The 7,015-nt window shown below is 43.8% G+C and overlaps 1 protein-coding gene across 14 annotated transcripts in view; it reads left to right on the top strand.

Moving 5' to 3' along the window:
* Window positions 1-25: 25 nt before the first annotated feature.
* Window positions 26-7,015, top strand: part of KATNBL1 (katanin regulatory subunit B1 like 1) — a 69,552-nt gene continuing 62,562 nt past the window's right edge. For 6 of the 14 annotated variants that reach the window (XM_055098149.2, XM_055098152.2, XM_055098147.2 and 3 more), the window contains exon 1: window positions 56-221. The gene's annotated coding sequence lies outside the window, so the exon portion shown is untranslated. Of the gene's footprint in view, window positions 222-7,015 lie in introns of all 14 variants that reach the window. The other 8 variants (XM_055098154.1, XM_063596526.1, XM_055098156.1 and 5 more) reach the window with 3 other exon arrangements.

Below are 7,015 nucleotides of genomic sequence, written 5' to 3'. Positions count from 1 at the left end.
TCCCCTCCGGCGCTTAGCGACCCCCAGAGGGGCGGAGCCAACGTTGGGCGGAGCCCGCGAGTCGCCCACAGCGCCAGCTATCCCGGCGGGCCGCGCGCGCGGCCGCGTTTGAATGGCCCTGAGTGGGACTCGGCCCAGAAGCCGAGGGACTCTCTAGGCTGCCGGGCGCTGGTCGTCAGCGCCGAGGCTGGGCTGAGGCGCCGCGGTACCATGAGGCGCCGGTAAGTGACTGCCGAGCAGGTGCGAGCCCCGCGTCCGCAGCTGCCCTGCCCTGGCAGGGCTACTCCAGCCGGGCTGGGCCGCGCCCTGGGCCCACCTGCAGGCCCCGCGGCGGCCTCGGCTCGGCCGGACTCGCGGCAGCGCTGCCGGGTCCCGGGGCGGGGCGGCAAGGCCGGGGCGGAGCCCCTCTGCCGGCCCCTGCGGGGAGGGTCGGGCGGCGGGCGCTGGGGGGCTCCAGGGGACTGGGCCGGGAGAGGCGTGGACCGAACCTGTTGTCACTTATTTATCTTCGGGTGGAGTCGACAGCTGCACCTGGGGAAGGGGAAGGACAGAACGAGTGTGGGGCGAGCTGTTTTGAGGACAGGTTTTCCGCAGAGCGCCTAGGCCCGGCCCAGGCATTTCCTTATTTTCCGACGGGTCCTCGGATTCCTGACGGATGAGCTTTTGTTTCGCAGGACAAAAACTTGACATAACTGCATAAGAATTGTCGATTGCAACTTTAAAAACCTTACTGTATTTTCTGAAAAGTTGTTCTGTAAAGTATCTAGACTTTTACTACGCTCTTAAATTGCTTAAATATGGAGATAACAAAGAGTTGGTTTGTTTTCTTGTGGCTTATAAAGTTCCTTGAAAACAGAGGTACCTATGTCAGTTTCTTTGCTGATTTAAAAAAAAAATTGTAAGAGAAATTAGGTGTGTAATAATCATCAGTTCAGCACTTGCGAGAATTATGAGAAACTAGTCCACCTAATAGCTTAAATCTGCTGGGTTTTTTGGAGTTTCTTTGGATAGCCAGCTTCAGACTTGAATTGAAACGTCATCCATTGAGGCTTTTACTTGGCTAATAACTAATATTAGCCAATAATAATATTAGCCAGTGTGATCATAACGATGGGCAATATTTATTTTGTGCTTTCTATGCGCTGGGCGTATTAAGAGCTTTACTTTGGGATATATACTGTTGTCCCCATTTTGACAGTGAAGAAACTAAGGCACAGGAAATTTTAGTATTGTAACTTTTGTACCGTACAGGGTTACACAGCTAATATAATTAACACCCGAGCAGGCTGGCTCCACGCTTTTAACTCTGCTGCTCTACTACCTCCTTTATCTGTGGCTCTTTTTAGTTTACAAAGCCCTTTCATTTCATTTACTTCGGAGACCTGAGTGTGCTTTTGTGTACACATACATTCATTCACACACCATTCATTCAAGTTTTCTGCTCTTGATGATTATACTTAAGGTTTGTGCCTGAGCAAAAAATCCATTGACTATTTTAAGATAAATGGAGTTCATAAGCTTTATGTGTGTTATAATTTATGTTTTGAATTCCTTTATATCCTTTCCTGAAAGTTTTGAAAGTGTTAGTCTTAGCAACTTATGTATTACTTTAAAATAAAAAATTACATGTTAAATGTTTTCATCCCTAAAACTTATTGAGTGGTTATTCTGTACTTGAAATGGTTATACTTAAACTAATACCTCCTTGACAAGGAATAAATTTCAAAAGCAAAATCACTTAGTAAGAAATCAGCAGTTTATACTTATCTATAGCAGAGCTTTTAAATGTCATTCATCAGTTACAAAGCTTTCGATTGCCTGTATGCCCAACAGGGTAGTAGACCCAATTGGCTATACAAAAGAAATGTGCCGCAAGAATGACACTATGGACTTTGGGGACTTGGTAGAAAGAGAGTGGGAGGGGGATGAAGGATAGAAGACTACACATTGGATACAGTGTTCACTGCTCAGGTAATGGGTGCACCAGAATCTCGGAAATCACCCCTGAAGAACTGATTCATGTAACCAAACACCACTTGTTCCCCAAAAACCTATTGAAATAAAAAATAATAAAAATAAAATAAAAAATATGCCAGGACAGCCAACCTTAGGGAGATTAATCTAGTTTGGGTTATGAGATTAACAACAAAAAATATATATGACACTCTTCATTAGTACAGTGGATGAATGCAGAACTGAACTGGGTAAAGCTTCTGCAAAAAACTAACAATTGCAGGATTTATGTAGGGCACTGAATAGAAGGGTGGATGGTGGGGCTAGGCAGGGTTGGTAATCCCAACACTTTGGGAGGCCAAGACAGGAGGATCTCTGGAAGCCAGGAGTTCGAGAGCAGCCTAGGCAACATAGCGAGACCATATCTCTACAAAAAATTTAAAATATTTTGCCAGGCATGGTGGCATGTGTCTGTAGTCCCAGCTACTTGGGAGGCTGGGGTGGGAAGATCGCTTAAGCCCAAGAGGTCAAGGCTACAGTGAGCCGAGATTGTGCCACTGCACTTCAATGCAGCCACAGACCGGTGTGGCTCACACCTGTAATCCCAGCACTTTGGGAGGCCAATGGTAGGAGGAAAGCTTGAGCCCAGAAGTTTGAGACCAGCCTGGGCAACATACCAAGACTCCATCTCTACAAAACATTTTAAAATTAGGGCCAGTGGGTCATGCCTGTAATCCTAGCACTTTGGGAGGCTGAGGCAGGTGGATCACAAGGTCAGGAGATCGAGACCATCCTGGCTAACACGATGAAACCCTGTCTCTACTTAAAATACAAAAAATTAGCTGGGCGTGGTGGCACACGCCTGTAGTTCCAGCTACTTGGGAGGCTGAGGCAGGAGAATCGGTTGAACCCAGGAGGCAGAGGTTGCAGTGAGCTGAGATCGCACCACTGCCTTCCAGCCTGGGTGACAGAGTGAGACTCCATCTCAAAAATAAAATAAAATAAAATTAGGCAGGTGTAGTGGCATGCGCCTGTAGTCACAGCTGCTTGGGAGGCTGAGGTGAGAGGATTCCTTGAGTCCAGAAGTTGGAGGCTGCAGTGAGCCATGATCATATCACTGCACTCCAGCCTGGGTGACAAAGCAAGACCCTGTCTCAGGGAAAAAAAAAAAAAAGTATTGTCTTGTAACAAGATGCATCATAACATTACACTAGTCAGTATTATGTTGATGTTTTATCAATCATTATATTTGTTGATCTATGTTAGTTAATTTGGTGCTTTCTGGAAAATGTATTTAGGAATATAATGTTTTTTAATTAAACACCTTAAACCTAATACAAATGGTACTTTTACTGGGAGCATACACTTTTTAAATTGGAAAGGTGTAATTTGACTTTTCTTTTCTTTTTTTTTTTTTTGAGACGGAGTCTTGCTCGTCTCCCAGGCTGGAGTACAGTGGCAAGATCTTGACTCACCACAACCTCCGCCTCCCGGGTTCAAGCTATTCTCCTGCCTCAGCCTCCTGAGTAGCTGGGATTACAGGCACCCACCACCACGCCCGGGTAATTTTTGTATTTTTAGTTGAGACGGGGTTTCGCCATGTCGGCCAGGCTGGTCTTGAACTCCTGACCCAGGTGATCCGCCCACCTTGGCCTCCCAAAGTGCTGGGATTACAGGCGTGAGCCACCATGCCCGGCGTAATTTGACTTTTCTTTGCCAGGTTCAAATGCTGTGTTTACTATTTTTGCTCATCTAAGTATTTTTTCACTACCAGCTTAATACCCTATAACTTTGGAGACTTCTGCATTATATTTACCATTCTTGTTCTTGGGGCATGATGAGGGTAGAAATGAGAGAAAAGGTATTTTGAAAGGACTCCCTTTTTTGCTTCCTGTAACTACCTCTCTCTCCTTCAGTTTTATATAGTGTCTGAAATTCTTTTTGCCTTGAGCAAGTCACCCAGAAACCTACCACCTATGTATGAGTCATGAGATGCTCATTCTAGCATCTCCTCTGCTCACTAGCATACTCTTCAGATGCACAGCTTGGTGTTACAGTGGGAAAGGCACTATTACTGTACGTCACAACGCTAAGCCTGTTAGTAACTAAGGGTTCTTGGGCAAGTGATTTAATCTCATCTGAAATTATCTCCAAGGTCGAGAATCTATAAAATAGTTACTTATTGAGGGGAGTTCTTTGGGGAGGAGGGAGACCTGTGGGGAAGAGGCCTCTGGATAGTCTTTTACATCTTAGTGTGATTAATCATAGATTATTTCTTCTAAAGGCATTTTTAAAAGCTACTTATATGATAGGGTTGAGGAAGAAATCTTAGGATGGAATTTAAAGGCCAGTAGAATATAAGCTTCAGTACAGAAGGGATTTTTGTTTGGTCCACTGATGTTTCCCTAGTGCGTAGAATAGAAATTAGTCTGTAACATGTACTTAATATTTGTTGAACGAGTAAAGAAATGAAGGAATGGGTTGCTGGGGAAAGATAAAATTTGTTGGAGTACTGCGCAGATGCTCTGAGTATCTTGAAGGAATTCAAAATGCAAACCAACCGGAGTACAACCCATCATTCCTACAATGTAAAAATACCTCCCAGCAGTAGCAAAGCATCTATTGTTCACTTAATTGCCTTTCAGAACTATTAAGCGATTACTGCCCTGGCTGCCCCTCTTACTCACAGAGTAAGATTTTGACCATCACCACATACTTAAGTGCCAGCTTGACATTTCAGTATGCATTTTACTCTTACTTTCAAAAACCTATGTCCTAGCCATTCCCTGTGCTACACTTAATATAATCAATAACAGGACATTTACTGTTGAAGCAAAAATGAATTATATATATTGATTAAAATTTGGCCTTTCATCCATGGAGGATTCATGGCATAGCATTTAAAAACTGGCACTCTTCAGGCACAGTGGCTCATGCCTGTAATCCCAGCACTTTGGGAGGCCTACGTGGGCGGTTCACAAGGTCGAGAGATTGAGACCATCCTGGTCACCATGGTGAAACCCCGTCTTTACTAAAATACAAAAAATTAGTTGGGTGTGGTGGTGCACACCTGTAGCCCCAGCTACTCAGGAGGCTGAGGCAGGGGAATCACTTGAACCTGGGAGGCGGAGGTTGCAGTGAGCCGATATTGCACCACTGCGCTCCGGCCTGGCAACAGAGCGAGACTCCAACTTAAAGGAATAAAAAACAAAACAAAACTGTCCCTCTTAGCCTTCCTGTTCCACAACTGCCACATAAATAATCGTCAAGAATAGTTTTTTCACATATAATTCGTATACAAAGTTTCTCAGTAAGTCTATTTTGTCTACAAGATAAAGTCCAAATTCCTGACCTAGCATTCAGGGACTTCTGCATTTTAGCCAACTACCTTTTTATTCTTTTCCCTTACAGTGTCCTGTACTCAATAATTACTTAATTATTGAATAGTTGGTATGGAAAATAAGGAAACAAAAAGCAGTTATTCTTGCCTACAAAGTATGTTTCCAGTTGAAGAAAGTCTGGCAGATGGTTTTTCAAGAAGCCTGTATGGGTGGCATTCATTGTTTGAGTGAATTATCCATTTAGTGAAAAATAGCATTAGAGACAAGAATTCCTTAAAACTCCATGTAAACAGTTTTTTTGATCCTTGTTGACAGACCTGTTGGAAACTAGGTAATACAGTCTACCCTCAGCATCCATGGATTCTCTGTATGGAAGCCATGAATATGGAAGGCTGACTAGGGGACATGAGTATCCACGAATTTTGGTATCTGAGGTGGTCCTGGAACCAGTCATACTCAGATACTGAGGGACAACTGTAATAAGAAAGGAATTAAATATGTATATCTAGTGACATCAGTTTACATTGCAAGTAACCACTTAGTGGGACTGACTGAATCATACTGTGCCCACAGCATTGCTTGAACAGTTCATCAGTCTGGATGGACTAGGTGATTTTGTAGTAACAAACAGCACCCAAATCTCAGTGGCTTATTTCAGAGGTTTATTTTTCCTCAGTTCATGTTACACATGAGCTGTCTGGGCCTGTGCTCCTAGTTTTCCTTGCTTAGCAATGTGGACAGGGGAGTCTTAACTTTCTGGCCTGTTGTTGGTTACCTGTTGATGGTTAGAGGTAAGGTAATGGGAGTGAATCACACACACTGGCTCTTTTTTTTTTTTTTTAATTAAGTTCTGAGGTACGTGTGCAGAATGTGCTCTTTGTTACATAGGTATACACATACCATGGTGGTTTGCTGTACCCATTAACCCGTCATCTACATTAGGTGTTTCTCCTAATGCTATCCCTCCCCTAGCCCCCCACCCCACAACAGGGCCCAGTGTGTGATGTTCCCCTCCCTATATCCATGTGTTCTCATTGTTCAACTCCCACTTATGAGTGAGAACATGCAGTGTTTGGTTTTCTGTCCTTGAGTTAGTTGCAGTGAGCTGAGATTGTGCTACTGCACTCCAGCCTGGAGACAGAGCAAGACTCCATCTCAAAAAAAGAAAAAATAGATACCAGAATAGGTGTATCTATTCTAGGTACAATGAACATGGTTCCTGCTCTCATGGAGCTCACAGTCTAGTGAGAGGTCATGGGCAATAAGTGCATAAGCTAATTTCCAGATGGTGATAAATGTGGTGGGGGAAAAATACAGGGTACTGCTGTAGAGAATGATTGTAAGTGAGGGTGGGGTTATTCTTGATTGGGTGGTGAGTGCGTGGGAGGAATATTTTAAGCAGAAAGAATGGCTCAGCCACAAAATGGAAATAAGTTTGAAATGTTGAAGGACAGAAGGCCAGTGTGGCTGAAGCATTTAGGAAGCTATTATAGTCTAAAGGAGTTGGTGGTTTGGTCTAGAATGGTGGTAATGGAAATGGAAAGAAACGGACAGCTTGGGAATATATTATAAAGGCAAAGTCAACAAATTGGATGTAGGTTATTAAGGAAAAAAGAAATCAAGGATGAATCCTTTATTTCAGGCTTGAGAAATTGGAAGGAGGATGGTTCCATTTACTGAGTTAGGGACTGTTGGGAGGAGCAGATTTGAGAGGGGGGATA

The sequence above is a fragment of the Pan paniscus genome, chromosome 16, assembly GCF_029289425.2.
Source record: "Pan paniscus chromosome 16, NHGRI_mPanPan1-v2.0_pri, whole genome shotgun sequence".
In the NCBI taxonomy this organism is placed as follows: domain Eukaryota; kingdom Metazoa; phylum Chordata; class Mammalia; order Primates; family Hominidae; genus Pan; species Pan paniscus.
The sequence above is the reverse complement of the archived record's forward strand: the minus strand, read 5'-3'. Positions and strand labels throughout refer to the sequence as shown.